The 19,302-nt window shown below is 45.1% G+C and overlaps 3 non-coding genes across 3 annotated transcripts; 1 reads left to right on the top strand and 2 right to left on the bottom strand.

Moving 5' to 3' along the window:
• Positions 1-12,248: 12,248 nt before the first annotated feature.
• On the bottom strand, positions 12,249-12,322 carry Trnas-cga (transfer RNA serine (anticodon CGA)). Its single transcript has one exon. It is a non-coding gene; the product is annotated as a tRNA-Ser (tRNA).
• Positions 12,323-12,551: 229 nt separating this feature from the next.
• Positions 12,552-12,626, bottom strand: Trnas-gga (transfer RNA serine (anticodon GGA)). The gene has a single exon. It is a non-coding gene; the product is annotated as a tRNA-Ser (tRNA).
• A 412-nt stretch (positions 12,627-13,038) lies between these two features.
• Trnas-cga (transfer RNA serine (anticodon CGA)) lies at positions 13,039-13,112 on the top strand. Its single transcript has one exon. It is a non-coding gene; the product is annotated as a tRNA-Ser (tRNA).
• The last annotated feature ends 6,190 nt before the right edge of the window (positions 13,113-19,302 follow it).

The following is a 19,302-nucleotide window of genomic DNA, read 5'->3' as shown; positions in this document are numbered from 1 at the left end:
CCCAGCACACTCTGTAGCTGTTTTAAGTTCTGCGGTGACGGCAAGTCCTGAATGGCACGAAGGTGCTCTGGACTCGGATGTATACCTTGGGCGTTAAGGACATGGCCCAGGTACGGTAAGTCCCGAGCAAAGAACACACATTTGTCCTTCCTCAAGCGAAGACCATTTTGTCGCAATACCTGAAATAATGTTCGGAGATTTTGCAAATGTTCGGCTTCTGTCTTTCCTGAGATCACAATATCGTCCAGATAGTTCGCAGCAGTAGGGACCGACGCACAAATAGTTTGTAAATATTGCTGAAACAAAGCAGGGGCGGATGCACACCCGAATGGCAGTCTTTTGAAGCGATACAAGCCAAGATGCGTGTTTACCACTAAGACGCGCTGGGATTCTTCGTCCACAGGTATCTGCAAGTACGCATCTGCTAGGTCCAATTTTGAAAAATATTTTCCCGGGCACAGTTTGTCAAAAAAGATCTTCCGGGCGGGGCAAAGGAAAAGTAGCAGTCACAAGTTGGGGATTCACAGTTGCCTTGAAGTCCACGCAAAGTCTCAATTTTCCGGAAGGTTTTGGCAAAATTACTAAGGGTGAGGCCCAGAGAGAAGCCTGCACACGTTCAATTACACCTTGAGATTCTAAATCGTGCAATGTTCGTGCGACCTCATCACGCAATGCGTGGGGAACATTGCGCGCTCTGAAAAATTTTGGTTGCGCGTTGTCTTTCAGTTCCAAATGCGCTTCATAGTTCTTAGCGCAACCAAGGCCCGGTGCAAAAATGTCTGCAAATTCTTCACAAAGACTAGAAACACTGGCGGAAGGCACAGTCTGATTCACTGATAGGACCTGATTCACTATAGACAAATTAAACAATTGAAACAAATCTAAACCAAACAAGTTCACTGCACTAGAGGAACGAAGAACGTAAAATGAGACAAGTTTTGTCTGTCCCTTGTATGTTGCAATAAGGCTGCACTGTCCTAACACAGGTATATGCTGTCCTGAGTAACTAGTTAACGTAACATTTGCGGCACGCAATGGCGGTGCGCCCAGCTGTTTGTACGTGTCGTGATTGAGCAATGAAACAGCAGCTCCGGTATCGAGCTGGAATGGTATCACTTTTCCTGCAAAGTCTAAGTCCACAAAAAGTTTATTGTCTTGTTGACGACAAGAGCGACTGTCTCGTGCAATTTGAACTGATACAGGTCCAGAAGCACTTGCAACTTTACGGGATTTCCGGCGACGTCGACGCACACTGTGGGTGGGACGAACACAGTCACTGTTAGCTAAAGTGTCACTGGACGGGTGGGAATGAACTACATGAATGTCCATGGGCGAAGGTCCACGAGCCTGATTGTCCTGGGTTCGATTCCGGCGCGAAGCAAAGGGCCTGGAATTTGTGTGATTGTCTGATCTGAACTTTTTCTGGCAAACACTTTGTACATGTCCTTTCTTTTGGCAGTAAAAGCAAATAGCTTGGCGTGACGGGCAATTTTCACGCGAATGTCTAGTTGCACACCGCGGGCAAGATTTCACTGCATTTGCTTGCTTACGCGGCGCACGTGGTTGCAAGCTAGGCTGCCGCTGCGAAGTCGGGCGCGAGGGCCGCTTAGCGTCCCGTGCAGCGGGCCCGGCGGGCCGATTAATGTGACACACTGCTGGCGAAGTTTCAAATGATTCCTGAGCAAAGTCAAGTGTGTCTTGCCTGTCCAATATGTCTATCACTTGTTGCAGGGAGGGATTAACGAGTTTCAAAATCTGTTCCCGTATGCGAACATCAGAAACGTTCTGTGCAATTGCATCACGCACCATAGTATCTGAATATGGGAGGCCACATTCACAGGCAAACGCGCAGTCTCTAGTAAGGCCTTGCAAAGTTGCTACCCACTCCCTATTAGTCTGACCGGCCGTACGTTTTGTACGAAAAAACGTATACCGTTTGGCAACTACATTTACTGTTTCTTTGAAATAGGCATCTAAAGCCGACAAAATTTCCTCGTAGGTCAGAGTTGCGACGTCGCGTCGGGGAAACAATTTCACTATCACACGGTAGGTAGCCACACCGACACAAGAAAGCAAAAACGGCTGCCGCTCTTTACCTTGAATTCCATAAGCAGTGAGGTGGAACCGGAACTGATCGGCCCACTCAGTCCAGCTCTCGTTATGGGCCTCAAAGGGCCTAAATGGCGGTGCGACAGCGTTGTGTGGCTGCGGTAGCGAAGAAGCGGCTGCCGCCGCATCGGTTTGCAGCGCACGTTGACCCTGGACGAGCTGTCCAAGGGCTTCCAATAACGCCTGCGTCTGCTGATTCTGCAAGCGAAAAAATTCGGACAGTACATCTGGAGAATGCGGCGAAGCCATGACACAAGCAAATTAGAGCAAGTATAACACAAAGACTGCAACGTGGGCGCGGCACCACTCCTCGGCGCCAAAATATTGTTGTGTCGATTCCCTAAGGTCTCGACACAATGAGTGGCTAGGTGCACGCGAAACTAACGCAGACGGGCGTAAATTCTGAAACAGGAGACTGGATGAAAAACTATAAAGAAAAGAAGAGAGATTTTAATATACTTAACTTTAATGTAGTCTTGTTCTTGTTGAAATACATCTCTTGCATAGTAGTAAGCAATTAGCAATGATACACATGGCGCCTTGCTAGGTAGTAGCGATGGACTAGCCGAAGGCTATTTAACCTGTCTCTCGGCAAATGAGAGGAATACTTGGTAGGTCTAGTCGCAAGCTATGTCGTCCGTACAACTGGGGCGAGGTCATGTCCGTGTCTTGTGACCTGCCATGTGGTGGCGCTAGGATTGCGAGTACACAGTGGCGACACGCGGGTCCGACATGTACTACAGGACCGCGGCCGATTTAAGTTACCACCTAGCAAGTGTGGTGTCTAGCGGTGACACCACACCTTTCTCATAAACATCTTCTACAAAGTTACAAAGTTTCTCTGTGATTTCTTTGCAAAACATAAGCGCCCTGCTGTGGGACGCTGCAGAAGTGTTTCTTTCTGAAAGATTGGTTTTGTGGCTTTTATGAAAAACAATAACTAACTCCCTTTTCCCAGGGGTTTGGTCTTTGAAAGTATGTGTGGTGTTATTTATCTCTGTCAATTGTGCGGTCATTCTTTGGACGTCATTACGAGTAAGACCAAAGGAAGACGCTTCAACAGCAAGACAGTAATTAATCAGCTCTTCTTCAAGATCTTTCCCCAAATCTGAAGGTCTATCTCTACTTGTTTCTCCTGGATTGTATCATACTTCATGTGGGGGGGGGGGGGGTCTTCATAAGTTTTGTTTTTGGAACATTTTGCTGTGTTCTTACAACCCATCTTCTTTTCTCCAAGTTCGTCAATATCTCACCAATTTTAGACGGATTCAACATTCTTTGATCAACCTTTCCCATCATTCTCTCTGAAAATGCAAGGTAATTCCAGGAGATTAAGAATGTATATTAATACAGAGTATTTTAAACAAAAAAGTAAAAGTTGCAGTTGAAGCAACTGAAAGGAATCCAGTTTACTCGAATACGGCCTACATTGTGTTAAACCAATGGTTTTTAAAATAAACATCGGAAAGTGACAGTTTACTCATAAACATTAAACTTATATACGTTGAAATGGTTATCTGCTAATATTTAGGAGAAATAACCAAAATATAAAATAACCAATATATAAAAACTTTTCCCATTGTCAAAACCTGTAATGACGATCTGAAAAGCAACAACTAAAGCAGGCGACCTATGGGATTCGCTAGTTAGCTGTAAATGCATTAACCAATATTTGTGGCGTTTCTGCTATTTAGGGCTGGGTTTAATTGACTGATTATCTATTCCCACATTACTGTTCCCGAGGGCTTAAGGAATAGTTCAACTTCGACTCAGATAAACCACCAACAACACAGACTTAATGTTCAAAATCCCAAATATGCATATATGACGAGGTTGTCTATGCCAAGGGCGTACCCAAAAGCACCATGGTAAACACCGGCTATTTACATACAAAATAATGGAAACAGACATTCCAAGCACTACTTCCTGCAGGGGGAGCTCGAGCCACGGCCTGCAGGAAGTATCACTACGGCGAAACCTGATTGGCTGGAGACAGCTATTTAGGGGCTAGAACCAGCCCTGAAGTTCAGCTCACGCTGGATGCCGACCTCGTGTATTGCGACCATTGAACATTACGTCTTCGTCTCGGAATTGGACTGTTACTAGTGTGTAAGAGTTTTACCACAAACCTTTGTGGAAAATTAGAAGTGAACTTTTGTTTCCCTCAATTAGGAGACGTTTTGTTCGTTATTGTTACCTTTCGTTTGTATGTTCAGTCATCAACATGGTGAACTTACATCAATAAAAGCTGTGTTTGTGAAAAGTTGCGAATTGTCAGTCACAACACATGGCAAGCCATCCTAGGCTCACATTTCAGCAAGATAATGCCCGCCCACTTACGGGGAGAGAGTCTACTGCTTTTGTACGTGATTCCCAAACCCTGCATTGGCCAACAAGCTTTGCCGAATCTCTCCGAAATTGAGATCGTTTGGAGCATTACGGGAAGGGCCTTCAACGAGCTCTAGAGTTTGACGATATAATGCATCATGGTAATTGACTGTTTCTTGGTCCAGGATATATACGTGACCTTGTACTCATATAAGTTCCTCTCTACCTCAAATGTAAAAGTTCAAGTCCTAAGTATTCATATGAATTCTTGATAATAAATGTTCTACATCACTTCACGGCAAATTCTTCACATTAAATAAATAAAACTATAATGCATAAAATGCATAAAATATAAATAATCATTTGTACATAATTTGGCGCGATATCCCTCAGGAGAATATCCAACAAACCCATCAGTGAATACCAAGTCCAATATCTGCTTGCACATGGCCTAAATGTGGACCAATGGATTATTGACATGCATCATGTCTGAAGCTCTTATCTTGAATACATCATGAAATTTTTCAGAAACTGTAATATTTTGTTTGTATGAACATGCACATCGCATTCATCGATTTCTGTTCTATTAGGATAACTCCTTTATTGTTGGTCTTTTTTTCTTAGATTAAATAATCATCGCGCACTATAGTCCACAGGCTTTATACATCTGCCCTAGCTCCGTCTCCCTCACTCTCCCTGATGAAAGTAAACATGGCGGTGCAGCCATTATGATCGAACGCACAATGAGCCTTGTGGAGTAAACTTACTTTCTATGCAAATATACTTCTGTGGAAGCATTTTTTTTTTTAAGACAGTGGGGATCGAAGAATGTTGCTCGTAGCTGGCAGCAATACGCAAAGAGAGCTGTAAATAAATGAAGGCCGCTGGCCGGGCGGCGTGTTGAGCTAATGCAATTGCGGCCATCACTGATGCATGTCTCGCTCCTTTCTGGGACCCGTGCCAAACGCTACCCCCGTCCCTCCCTGTCCCAACGCCCTAACGTTTTTCTGCAACGTCGCCGTAGCCCTCGACTTTACTACTGTTTTGTTTTTCTTTCGCGTAGCGGTCGTCCGCTGAACTGTTGTCTCGTGGACGCACTTTCTCGAATTTGTCGGAACATTTCTTTTGGACAAAGCTTAGTAAGCATCGTCAACTGGGACGCGGTCTTAGGAAAGCATTGCGTGCGATGCCAAGAAACTTTGCAGCAAGTGAAGCCAAACCGCTGACTGTTAGCTTCTTCAGTGAAAGGCATAAATCCTTCGGTTGAAGGACGATTGGACGCACCTCTCCGTATTACATGAGCAGTGTTTACTTTTTCATTTGCATAGCACAAATTCTCACAATGCTCTTTAATTAGAGATCAATGGTACGGCTTGGACGGGAATGTGACTGTCTTATATGAGAAGAAACAAAACGCAATAGTCTCTTTCCAGCGTCAATCTTCAATGACAAAGCATCGAATATTCTCCGCTCGTGGCGTTTGATGATTTTGTTCATTACATCAGCATATCTATTATTTTCTGTTTCTTGTCACAGAACTATGATAACAGAATGGCGTCTACATTGGTGCATATGATTAACTCTCTACAATCTAAAGCATGGTTAAGAACCCATTTCCAATTCTTGTAATTCCTCTGTAGGATTATTGAAGTCAGCTGCGTCTGCGATCGACTACAACAGCCATTTACAATTGTAAGTTCAAAGCCTCATGTCCGTAGGTAGAATGCTGTGGTGCTGTGATATTCAGACATGTTACTTATTGTGACATATCTTTCATTATCATTTTCTCTGTCCTGGTATAGGATTCGACTGACCATTCTTTCTGCTTACGTTAATCTAACTGACTTCAGGGCACTGATCAGCTGGAAATCCTTCGTGCTAGCCTTATTTTGTTTCATAGAGCGGAACCGTTTCTTGAATGCCTACAGAAAAGTAACCACCTGGTTAAACGAATTTTTTATGTTCTTCATACAACTTTCGATCCCTTATTTATGTCGGTCACTTATGAAAGTCTATTATTTGTTGTTTCTAATAGACAATTCCCGCTGAAATTTAAGTAGACGCCACATACGTCTCTATAGTAAGTGAGTTGCTCATCAAATGTGCCGAGATTCCGGAACTTAAACACTCCGAACTAAGCCTGATGTATTCTGATAGATTGTGTAATTACTGGCTGCTCGGCTGAACTTACAACTTATTTTGCAGTGTCAAGATCGTGGAGGTGACCGCTCGCTATAAGCGAGAAATCCGAGTTCGAATACCTGCCCGGTCCAAATATTCATGTCTAACCAAAAACTTCTCCATAGCAAATTTAGCTAATGTAAAAGGATTCGGAACTCGCGAATAAATTTCGTAATATCAATACAGCTGCAGATCGTCACCGCTGTCTGCTCCTTCAGGCATATATCCGTGTCTGCAGGCACACTGTAAAACAACTATCGCAACCCTAGACGAGAGAAACGACGTCAATAATGCTCAGGTTGAACACGTTTGCCTCGTTAACACTGTTGTGGGAATCCGAATACTGTTGCGAGCTATAATGGAGGTTTGCATCCGTTTCAGAAGCACGGGTAGCCGAGTTGGTGAGTCGGCTCCAAATCGTGGTAGTGTGCGGAGCTACTAACGTACCTCATGGCACACTCTTACTGCCGTGCGACGATCAAAGTAACGTTTGAGGCCGAACATCAACGTCCAAGAGCCTTAGAAGTTGAACAGTTCATACGAGAGAAACTGCGTTCGAACCCCATGGACGTGGTCCGAATACATTTTTCCATCATAGGATGTGTTGTATACATCAAGATGACGACGGAGGCGCTTTGCGCTAAAGTTTTAAGACGATATTTAAACACTGTGATGGAGATTTGGTATGGTGACGGTGGACCATGCAGGTTAGGTCTCTGGACCTTACGAGTGTTCGAGTACCTCAAGAAGCGGTCATTGTCGCTTTCCTACCATACGGCAACATCTTGGGTGACCTCGCCGAAAAGTCGCAAACATTTACGAAACCCCACGTTAAATGGCGTCCGACAGATCAAAATTGAGCTGACGAAACACGTTTCGTTGTACTTGACAATTGGCGATGTGTGAACCATTGTATTGCACTTTAGCCAGTTACAGCATGTGGTGACGAAGGACACGTCCGGTTCGACGTTTGATACATATACCGCTGAGTGAAGTGACCTTGGCATCGATGCTCACATCCTTACCCGTCACACACGCAGCGGCAGCACAAAATCCGGCCACGCCACACCAGGATACACCTGAAGCCTCATCAATACCATCCACCACAGCACAACACGCCTACCAGACCAGCATGGTGTCATCTCCACCTCGCACCAGGACCATCGAAGACTCTATTGGAACCATGGACGTCGAACTAGACGTCGTGCTGACTCCTGGCTTTATCCAGACGGGTACGGCATCGGTCGATGTGCGATTCGGAGCAACACATAAGGAAACATCGGTCGCCTCGAAAGCGCAAGAAACCGTCGAATACCCTCCAACGAAGGCCTGACGAGATGATAACCAGATGTCTGACGGTGACCTCCCATATTGCGTCCAGTCAGACTGTGCCGCCGCTCCTGGCGTCCCTTCTGTGATAGATCCCCTCTCAATGTAGAACATGTACTCAATGTTGTCAATACACTAGGACGACGGATGCCCCAAAGTTTTTGTCGCAGCACCCACTTCACCCTCTCCGGGAATACACGACTATCGTATGCCTTCGACATCAGCATCCTGGGCCGATGATGTTAAAGAAGGAGCGGATGAGACGCCAGCATGTCCGAGCAGGTGCAGTAAACAGAGTCGCCTGAGCTGGAGCCCTTCCAGTAATCATGACCACAGTGGCAGACCTAGAGGATCTACACCCGCCGGATGTTTCCATCCCACATTCTGCATCGACTGTAAGGGACCATACACAGCAATATCGTGTAGTCACAATGGATCTTGACACCATCCGAACCCCTAACAAACTGGCCATGTTCCGAGACAACATCAACTCTGCGGATGTTGGTATTGCACTCTTACAGGAGGAATTCTTCGCTGACTTCCAAGTGCCGAAGTGCCTCGTACGTTGGTAGTGCCATCGCCATCCTCCTACGCGACAGGCCCCCTGCAGAGGACGTCGTATATCTCCCAACCGAACGGGTTGGCCATCACTCTATTTGGCGTGCATATCATTAATAAATGGTTCAAATGGCTCTGAGCACTATGGGACTTAACAGCTGTGGTCATCAGTCCCCTAGAACTCGGAACTACTTAAACCTAACTAACCTAAGGACATCACACACATCCATGCCCGAGGCAGGATTCGAACCTGCGACCGTAGCAGTCGCACGTTTCCGGACTGAACGCCTAGAACCGCGAGACCACCGCGGCCGGCAACGTATCATTAATAACTACGTACCTCTGTATCTAGACGCCGTCATGAACGACGTACATTCTTCGCTGAGGAGGTCAAACCACTCTTCACAGGCCCACAAGACGATTTAGTGCGCAGTGGGTACTCCATTTCGACGTAAGGGCCCGCTGACCATCTCCTACGGCAGTCATCTTGTGCGGCTCTCTCGGTGGTCATCGATCGCCTGCAACCCGTTGACACCTGGACAAATGTGTAACGCAACGCGGTTACATATTTTGTATTGCTCCCTCGTCAAGCCACATAGACCACATCCACCTCACCCGCCCCTTGCTGATGGCATTCACCATGCAGAAGTCTGGCCAGTGTCCTTTCCAGAATATGAAGCATACCTCTGGGACGTCAATCCCGCCCGACATCGTGTTTGGCATAATTGTAATCTGCGGAAATTCAGTGTTCCGCACCGGACCTCACCCAATTGTCTGGGTACGGTCAAGGACGCATGGGCACGATCCTGGCCTCATTGAGATGCCTGTGATTTCACCTTGATGACTCTCTTGTGCAAGGCCAATTCTCCGTAAAACTTCGATGAGTTATAGTAAGGACCATTCTTTGTCACTGTGAGATGATGCGTTTCTCGCCAGAACAGGAGGCGGATGCACATCAAACGATGGCGCAGAGCTCTGTGATCACGTACCGTCACATGCAAGGAAGTGTAACCCGGTCTCGAACTTCTAAAGGAAAGACAACAACGATGCAGGGCTCTTATCCATGTCCTCCCCGATACAGAAGCCACCCGCTTTACGCCCAACAAATCATTGGTCTTGCTTTCCACAATCATTTAACCAGATTGTATGCAGCTGTACCGCATTCCGCAGAACTGATCAGAGAGGTCGCAAGACTCACTATGAGCACTCTCTCGGTGGAGGTAGTGCATGACATCCAAGAAGATGTGACCACAGATGAAGTACTCGATAAAGGTCCCCTCTACTCGATGGTAACCCCATTGAATTTTACATAAGTTTTCAATCTTTGTTCAATTCCACATGGGGGACCATCGCATAAGAGCTGATGTCCCTGAAGATAGTGGTCTGTAACACCTTCGCATCATTATCTCAATTCACAAACCACAAGAGATATCGAGGGTCTATGTTTATCGATAGTCACGTAGCTCAACAGCGATAAGAAATACGAGGGTTGGAACTTTAACAGTGGCAACTATTCATTTACAGCTCGTACAAAATAGATACGTGTTTCAAAGTTTACTGATCTTCGAAGTAGTCAACAACATTGTGTATAATCCGTTGCCAACGATGTGGAAGTCGCAGGATACTTAGCAGTGGCAGTTGTGTTGACAGAGTGGCGCCGTCTGTTGCCCGACGACTTTGTAGAGGTTCTGAAGCTAATGCCGCGAAGTGTTACCTTCAGTTTAGAAATCGAGTTGAACTTACGAGGTCTTAAGTCAGCGGAGTGCAGTAGGTGGTATAGCACTTAGCAGCCCCATCAGTCAAACAAATCAGTAACAGCTTGCACTGTACGTGCTTGAGCATTGTCCTGCAAAATGATGGTCAGGTCCTGCAGAAAGTGTCATCACTTCTGTCTCTATGCTGTTCAGTTTTGGAAAACAACCAACGACCAGCTTGGAGACAGAAGTGATGACACTCTCTGCAGGACCTTTCAACACCATAGCTCTAATGCTCTACTGATTTATTTTGCTTTTGTTTCATTTAATATTACATCGTTAAGCTTCTGTAAATATTGTTTGATTGAACGATAACACAAGACTGTATACTGTTTTCTTTGTTAAAACTTTGATGTCATGATTTGATCTTATGCAATGTAGTATATCTGTTATTTAAATTCTTTGTCCCATTTGGAGGGAACAAAAGGTACTATATATAATAGTAATTTCTGTGTGAATAATTTTTTGTACAAATGTCAATATGTGCAAATGTTCTGTTTTATTTAATGTGTTTGGTTGCTGTTATGTAAGCTGCTGATCCTCATTTAGGGTTCTTAGTTATTCTGTATGAAAAAGTTGTTGTGGTTCCACTCGGGAATGGAACTGTGTAGCTCGCGCAAATTGTGGTTGGCCTAGGTAGAAAAGGTGGAACAACAGCAGTCGGGGACGAGCTACGAGTCGGGGACGAGCTACCAAAGTATGCATTGCCATGTAAAAGATGCGTGTCGTGCTGGTTCCGAGAGAGGCTTTTTCTGCTACTTTCCAATGCCTCGGATGCATGGATAAATAGCTGGAACTATTCTGGAATTTGTATCTATTATCGCCACCAAGAAATGACAGAGTCCAGCAATTGTACCTGCAAATCCACCTACCAACATGCAGTTGCCAACACATTGCGCAATTACTGTATCGGAATACTATAATAATGTACAGTGAAGGATCAGCTCATTGGACGCTTTAATGTGCACAAATATAAGGTAACTTATAACTGAATTTATGTACCTACCTTGATTTTTTCCTTATCATAACACCTCTCAGGTTCCTCTCCGTTTGAACTAAAGTGATTACCGAGTGTCCTTACTGAAATAACATTAAAGCCCAGTGTTTTGCTAATCGATTCCTCTTGAACATAGTAAAAAGAAAGTTAAAGTTAATGTGGCAAGAGAGTGAGTTAAAGTTAATGATGCTTGCTGAAAATAATTTTCCTAGTAAAACTGCTTGTTAATGTGTTGTTGCCAACTTCAAATTAAAAGTTCTTAAGACTGAGGCTTATAAAGTTTTGCTTAGTAAATGATCACATTACTGCCTGTTATAAATCGCAGAAGGTGAGTCAGTATCTTACATATATGTTAATTTTGTCTGTCACTGTAGTAAAAGTGGAAAACTGCAGTTGTGGAACGTTATATACTCATGTTTGATAAGTGTTTGTCTCTCTTGTGTATTAGAAGTGCATATTAATAGTATAACAGGATCCACAGTTTGTCTATTGTGTTAATGCTCGCTAACAAGTTACGGAAAGACCACTAATTATGAAAACCATAATTTCTTTATTCAAATGATAGTGAGAAGCAACCTGTTAGTGGATTCCAATTAACTTTCATTTTAAATAGTAAAGTATTTAACCGAGAGAGACTTAACCTATATCCAATTAACTATTCAGCAGTGAATAGTGATAATAACGTTATAAAAACCATTCAGTTTGTGTAAGCCCTGAAAGTAATAGTGTGTTTCGGTATATGTTATAATTTTGCGAATAGTTTGTGCTGCTCTAACTTTTAGTTTCAATTTTACCGTAAACATATGTATGTATCAGAGTTCACTGCACTCGCGTGTGACAAAGTATAGGTTGTGTTTATCCATTAAAGTTACTAATAACTATTTTCTTGAACGAGAATTCTCTTGCCGAATTAGGCTGGCGACCGTTTTCTTTATCAGTTAAACAGGGCAGATAAGCAAAATTTTGAAACTTCCTGGCAGATTAAAACTGTGTGCCCCGACCGAGACTCGAACTCGGGACCTTTGCCTTTCGCGGGCAAGTGCTCTACCAACTGAGCTACCGAAGCACGACTCACGCCCGGAAACTCACAGCCTTACTTCTGACAGTACCTCGTCTCCTACCTTCCAAACTTTACAGAAGCTCTCCTGCGAACCTTGCAGAACTAGCACTCCTGAAAGAAAGGATATTGCGGAGACATGGCTTAGTCACAGCCTGGGGGATGTTTCCAGAATGAGATATTCACTCTGCAGCGGAGTGTGCGCTGATATGAAACTTCCTGGCAGAATAAAACTGTGTGCCCCAAACCGAGACTCGAACTCGGGACCTTTGCCTTTCCCGGGCAAGAGCTCTACCAACTGAGCTACCGAAGCACGACTCAGGGCCGGTACTAACAGCCTTACTTCTGCCAGTACCTCGTCTCCTACCTTCCAAACTTTACAGAAGCTCTCCTGCGAACCTTGCAGAAATAGCACTCCTGAAAGAAAGGATATTGCGGAGACATGGCTTAGCCACAGCCTGGGGGATGTTTCCAGAATGAGATTTTCACTCTGCAGCGGAGTGTGCGCTGATATGAAACTTCCGGGCAGATTAAAACTGTGTGCCCCGACCGAGACTCGAACTCAGGACCTTTGCCTTTCGCGCTCAAGTGCTCTACCAACTGAGCTACCGAAGCACGACTCACGCCCGGTTCTGCAAGGTTCGCAGGAGAGCTTCTGTAAAGTTTGGAAGGTAGGAGACGAGGTACTGGCAGAAGTAAGGCTGTGAGTAGCGGGAGTGAGTCGTGCTTCGGTAGCTCAGTTGGTAGAGCACTTGCCCGCGAAAGGCAAAGGTCCCGAGTTCGAGTCTCGGTCGGGGCACACAGTTTTAATCTGCCAGGAAGTTTCATATCAGCGCACACTCCGCTGCAGAGTGAAAATCTCATTCTGGAAGCAAAATTTTGATTGTTACTGTTTAAATATTTACGTAGTTCTGATTTTCACTTCCGATAAGCCATCTCAGTTAGGTACAATACGGTCAACATAATAAAATTCCTCTCAGAGGGTAACACTGCTCTGTTGCGTTATACCATAATTACTCTAACAAAATAATTCTGTTTTGCAAACTGCCTCCAGCTTCGATGTTATGTTATAGCAGTAGCGGACAGGAGTGTTATAACCTGACCATCAATTTGCTCAAGCACGTACAGTGCCAGCTGTTACTGATTTGTTTGAGTGATGGGGCTGCTACGTGCTATACCACCTACTGCATTCCCCTGACTTAAGCTCTCGTAAGTTCAACTCGATTTCTAAAGTGAAGGAAATACTGCACCGCATTCTCCGCAGAATCGCTACAAATTCGTTGGGCAACAGACCGCGCCGCTCAAACTGTCAACACAAATGACACTGCAAAGAGTATGCTACGACTTCCCCATCACTGGCAATGGGTTATACACAATGCTGGTGACTACTATGAAGGCCAGTAAAACTTCTACACACGTATCTATTTAGCACGAGTGTAAATAAATGGTTGCCTCTATTAAAGTTCCAAACCTCGTATTTGCTAAGCTGCTGGCTTCGCGACTCAAGAAGGTAGCAAATTACGTCACATCCGGCGACCAGACTTCCCTAGGAGGTGACAACAATAGCTGTACGGCCCTTTGCTGTTACCAAGATATGATAGCATTTGTCACCAACGTTGGCCATGTTGACCACTCCTATTTACGGACAGTTCTTCAGAATATGGGTTTACTTCTGCGCCTTTCGAGTGGCGGGATCTCCAAAATCATGTACAATGGTCTGTTCACGCCGCCTGTGGTCATAGCATGATCTGTCCGGCAATGCTGCCCTCTTTCCACGATTTTACATTCTTTCACTTTGTAATCCCTGCTCTAGGGACTGCATCAAGGTTTAGAAGGTATTGTAAGGAGTCGTGGTCTCCTGACCTTCATTGCTTACATATTCCGCCCTCACAATCATATTCTGCATATCAAGACGCTTCATTCGAACCCAAACTCAATAAGATAAAGTCAATGTTGTATGTATTCATGTAAAGGATACGCAAATAACAAGTGTGCACCAGGGTTGAGATACTCGAGGCTGGTGTACATATGCACATTCAAGCCACGACGGTCACAAGAGATTTTAGTTCAGGAGAGGAGGACCACACGCCGAGAGGCCGGTCCCTTCAGAGGACGATTCAGCCCATCTACGTTGGATGGCGACCGCCCATGGAGCGGACAGTGTTTGCCCGAGTGAAAGTGGAGAACAGAACCGTGTGCGGTTTAAAAGCAAATTCCATTCCATTGTGTGGGAGCGCCCAGCCTACACATTCTTTACAAACATAGCACACAGTTTCAGAGTTTTTCACAGGGAGACAGCAAACGCCAAACGCCGATGCTACAGATTTCCGGATTGGTCGCCTTCTGAGAAACGTCATTGTCCCGTTTCAGAAGAGCAATGCTGATTGGCAGACGATATTCCTGACGCCTTGAGCTGAAGGAGTAATGGAAGAGACCAAAAGATATAACCCTTCACGTCTGGCGTGGAGAGGGGCCATTCCGTGGTCGCTCTTGGAGTGAGATAACGTAACGACAGCGTGTGCGCTCGTACATGTACTCAAAGAGCGAGGAACAAGTCTCTCCTCAGTACTTCACTGGGAGAGCACCACTGTCGAGAGCGAATCGGAGTGCGACTCTATATTGGCTCCTTGCGATTAAGCGCTGTACACTGTGTTGGCCACCACACTTATTGTGCAGTGTGAACGGACATAGTTATAGTTAAACGCCTGCGAGCGAATTGTTGAGTGGCATTGCGGTGGACTGGTTATCTGACCGGTGTACCACCATTAGTTAGACTATGGGCGAATAGGAGTCCTCGACTTCATTAAGCCATAGGGAGAGTTCGATTGACCAAGGTCAATCCCGATGGAACGAGAGTTATCTTATTTGTCAGCAGCGAGTGGCGCAGACAGCAGTCATTGCAGCTTACGGTATTATGCACTACAGCTCTTGCAAGCCCCATTTATCCTCCACAACAGTACACTTCACTGCATTTCACACACGACAGCCTCGACCATACCTAGCAACATTCTAAAGGATAATTATTCAAGTTGAGTAGGTGCGACTCTCAGCCATTCTGTCAAGTCAATTATCTTAAACTTTGTATAGAAATTTCATTAGCGAATCCTATCCTTAAGAGGTAACTTCACATTCCGAAAAGAACCCGGAAATAACTTGTTCAGTTCATAACCAAAAGTGCCATTGCGATTTCTCAGAATTTTTGCAAAATAAATAGTAATTTTCGTTAGTTTCATGTTTTTCTTACACTAACTAGCACTACTCCAGTACCCAAACATCCCACTAGTTACGTAAGAAATTTTGTGAATTTTTGTGTCATTTCCTTACAGCGGACAACTCCAGAAGATGTTTATTGCTAAAAGTGTTCGGGCATTTCTGTTTAGACCGTTATGAGCGTCTGTCTGACTGATGTAGTAGTGTGGGGGTGGAAATTGCATCTTCCAGGAGCCACAGGGTAAAGGGCACATCGCAGATTAATCCGTTGCGCAGAATGAAAGTATAGCACCCACTCGCTCACAGTATGTTGTTGCTTGGATAACGTTTCTGTTGCATGGCCTAGTTCTTTATCTCCGCAGTGAAGATGATGTTCGAGAGACTTACGGCGAGGCGTCGGACATCTCTTTCATTGTGTCCAAATCCGAGGTCTTCCTCACTGATGTGGGGCTGCTGGAGAGATGCGTCGCGCCCCTTACAGTGCCACCATACTTCGATGTGTCGGCATTGAATTCACAGCCTATCTTCGGCGCTCAGCGTCTATTAATGGCAGGCTTTGCTACAGACGATCAGAGCGAGATTTGCAGATCACCGCCTACGACCCCTCTATGTACCCAACATGGGAACATCTATCGTGCATCCCATATACAACAAGTGCCTCAAGGACTAACTGGTCCCTCCTCTTCTGGCCCGGCTGTTTCGTCAGCTCAGGGATGTTATTCAAAGTGCAGTATCACTCCGTTGCACTCCCACTGACTGTGCGGGGCTGGGACGCACGTGTGCCGACCAGAGTCACGGTGCTGTACGTCAGCTCTCAACTAAAACTCTGCCATCGTTGGCCACACAGCCTCACTGGACTCCTAATCCAAGACGATGTGCCAGTCTCTTTGTCCGCCTCAGTTTTAGCACCGCCCATTCCATCCCCCTTTTATCGTAACCGACGATTTTACGTGGACTTCAGTTATGTCTACCGGTCTTTACCTCTTACACGTATACAGAGTGTTACAAAAAGGTACGGCCAAACTTTCAGGAAACATTCCTCACACACAAAGAAAGAAAATTTGTTATGTGGACATTTTTCCTGAAACGCTTACTTTCTATGTTAGAGCTCATTATATTACTTCTCTTCAAATCACATTAATCATGGAATGGAAACACGCAGCAACAGATCGTACCAGCGTGACTTCAAACACTTTGTTACAGGAAATGTTCAAAATGTCCGTTCGCGGGGATACATGCATCCACCCTCCGTCGCATGGAATCCCTGATGCGCTGATGCAGCCCTGGGGAATGGCGTATTGTATCACAGCCGTCCATAATACGAGCACGAAGAGTCTCTACATTTGGTACCGGGGTTGCGTAGACAAGAGCTTTCAAATGCCCCATAAATGAAAGTGAAGAGGGTTGAGGTCAGGAGAGCGTGGAGGCCATGGAATTGGTCCGCCTCTACCAATCCATCGGTCACCGAATCTGTTGTTGAGAAGCGTACGAACACTTCGACTGAAATCTGCACGAGCTCCATCGCGCATGAACCACATGTTGTGTGGTATTTGTAAAGGCACATGTTCTAGCAGCACAAGTAGAGTATCCCGTATGAAATCATGACAACGTGTCCATTGAGCGTAGGTGGACGAAACTAAAATGAGCTCTAACATGGAAACTAAGCGTTTCCGGACACATGTCCACATAACATATTTTATTTATTTGTGTGTGAGGAATGTTTCCTGAAAGTTCGGCCGTACCTTTTTGTAACACCCTGTATACCAGACCAAAGCAATTTACATAGTGCCGCTCGCCCAACCCCATCGAAATTAAGTATCTCCAGTGTGTTTGGCGGCACATATGGAAAGCGGTCCATGCATGCTTTCTCGAATCAGACGTCACAGTCAATGGCAAACAAGTTAACCACATCGACTGTATCGCATTCATCTGGCGGGCGACACAGACGACCACCGATTCCACTGTGGTCTGATGTCAGGACGCTAATGTGGCGTATTTTGGAGCTCTTACAAACAAAGATCCGCTCAGGTCGCTATCCACACATTTTATTCCCGGAATGGCTTGTTACCCCACCACCAAAACTCACTGTGGACTGAATCTGTGGCGACACGATCCTTCATCTCTTTAATTGGCAATAAGTCAGTGCTGGGATAGTAGAATTATCTCAACGAATGACACTGCGTCCGAACACACAACCCACGCTATCAGAAATACTTCTCGAATTTCTTAGAAAACACATTTAATGACCCGCCTAAACAGCTGGAACGTCCAAGCCATATGAAGGTGAAAACTTATCTGAACCTCCCAGAACCGATAATGGAATCTTCGCCCATACAACGAGAAGACTCTTTTGGACTTGTTGGCCGATGGAGGACCTACTACTGAAGACGCTCATAAAAGGAAAACTAAATACGTTTAACTTTCAAAGCTCCCCTGCGGTTTCCTTCCGTTTGTCCTGCCTCGGCCGTTCATAGCTCTAGGATAAGATACGAGCCAACTCCAGCAGCAGGAAATCAGGGTTAGAGTCCTGGTGCGACACATATTTTCGTGTCATCGATAGTGACACACACAGTGGTTACGGATTACTACAAGTCACACCACAAGTTGGGAAACGGGACCAAATTTCTAGTAGCTTACTGTCGAGTTGACATTTTCACACAAAAATGTTTTACACATATCTTATAGAAATTACCAGTACGGCAATAAAAAGCCTTTTAAACACGCCGCTAACGGCAATCAAGTAATTTACAGCAATGCAACAGTTTAAAAATTTCTTTTAAAAACGGCAGTCAGGTCGTTTATAGCAATACAACAGCTTTAAAAATAAAAAAAAGAAAAAAAACAGAAGCTAACAGTACGGCAATAACAGCCTTTCAAAACACGCCGCTAACGGCAATCAAGTAATTTACAGCAATACAACAGTTTAAAAAAGAACATTAGTAAACAGGCTACTAAAGTAATTACAGAACTTTGTTAATAAAGTACGGTGAGGTAGTGATGCTACCAACACCGCCATTAAAGAAAAAAGTCAAATGTCTCAGCAAACACACGATTACTGGCAATAAAGGAATGGAGGAATTTAAAAAAGGTTTTTAAACAAAAGTTTCCTGGAATATCTTTAGAACATAACAAACATGACGGACCCGTGTAAGGCGGCCACAAATCACCCACTCAGGGATGCTCAGGCTAGACTGACAGACACACAGACATTAGCACTCTGACCGACAATCCGACCGATTTTCAACCGCCAGATCAGACTGCACAAACAACAGAGAATATCGGCCGAGGACGAGTAAACCAAGATACCTACACTTTCTAACACGGCCTAACCAAAATCAAGGCATCCAACCCAAGACAAGTTTAAAGAATACAGAAAACACAAGTCACAACTGTCAAATGACTACCGAAAAGGGCTGCGAGCTCTAGACAACAACACACACCACTTGTTATCACACGCATGAACGGCTGAAGAAACAACAACAATCCACAAATAACGAACCTATCTTAACAGTCGAGATCTTAAAAGAAGTCACTAATCACTTAACTTGAGGATCCTGCTTCGGAGGAAAGCGAAGAGTCGCTCTCGCAGCTAGCGCCTCCAAACGAACCCACGCGTGCCCGCCGCCAAAAGCCCCGGCGTGGCTTCGCGCTGTGGAGACCACGTCGCTGCTCAGTTCCGACGGACCAACAAGGTCCAGCCACATTCCGAATCGGAAAATGGTGTTCATCATGAGGATCCAAGACGTCGTCGACTAAGAGGACCGGCCGAGCAAACGACC

Source organism: Schistocerca nitens, chromosome 8, assembly GCF_023898315.1.
Source record: "Schistocerca nitens isolate TAMUIC-IGC-003100 chromosome 8, iqSchNite1.1, whole genome shotgun sequence".
Classification (NCBI taxonomy): domain Eukaryota; kingdom Metazoa; phylum Arthropoda; class Insecta; order Orthoptera; family Acrididae; genus Schistocerca; species Schistocerca nitens.
Note: the sequence above shows the minus strand (reverse complement) of the source record. Positions and strands in the feature narration are given on the sequence as shown.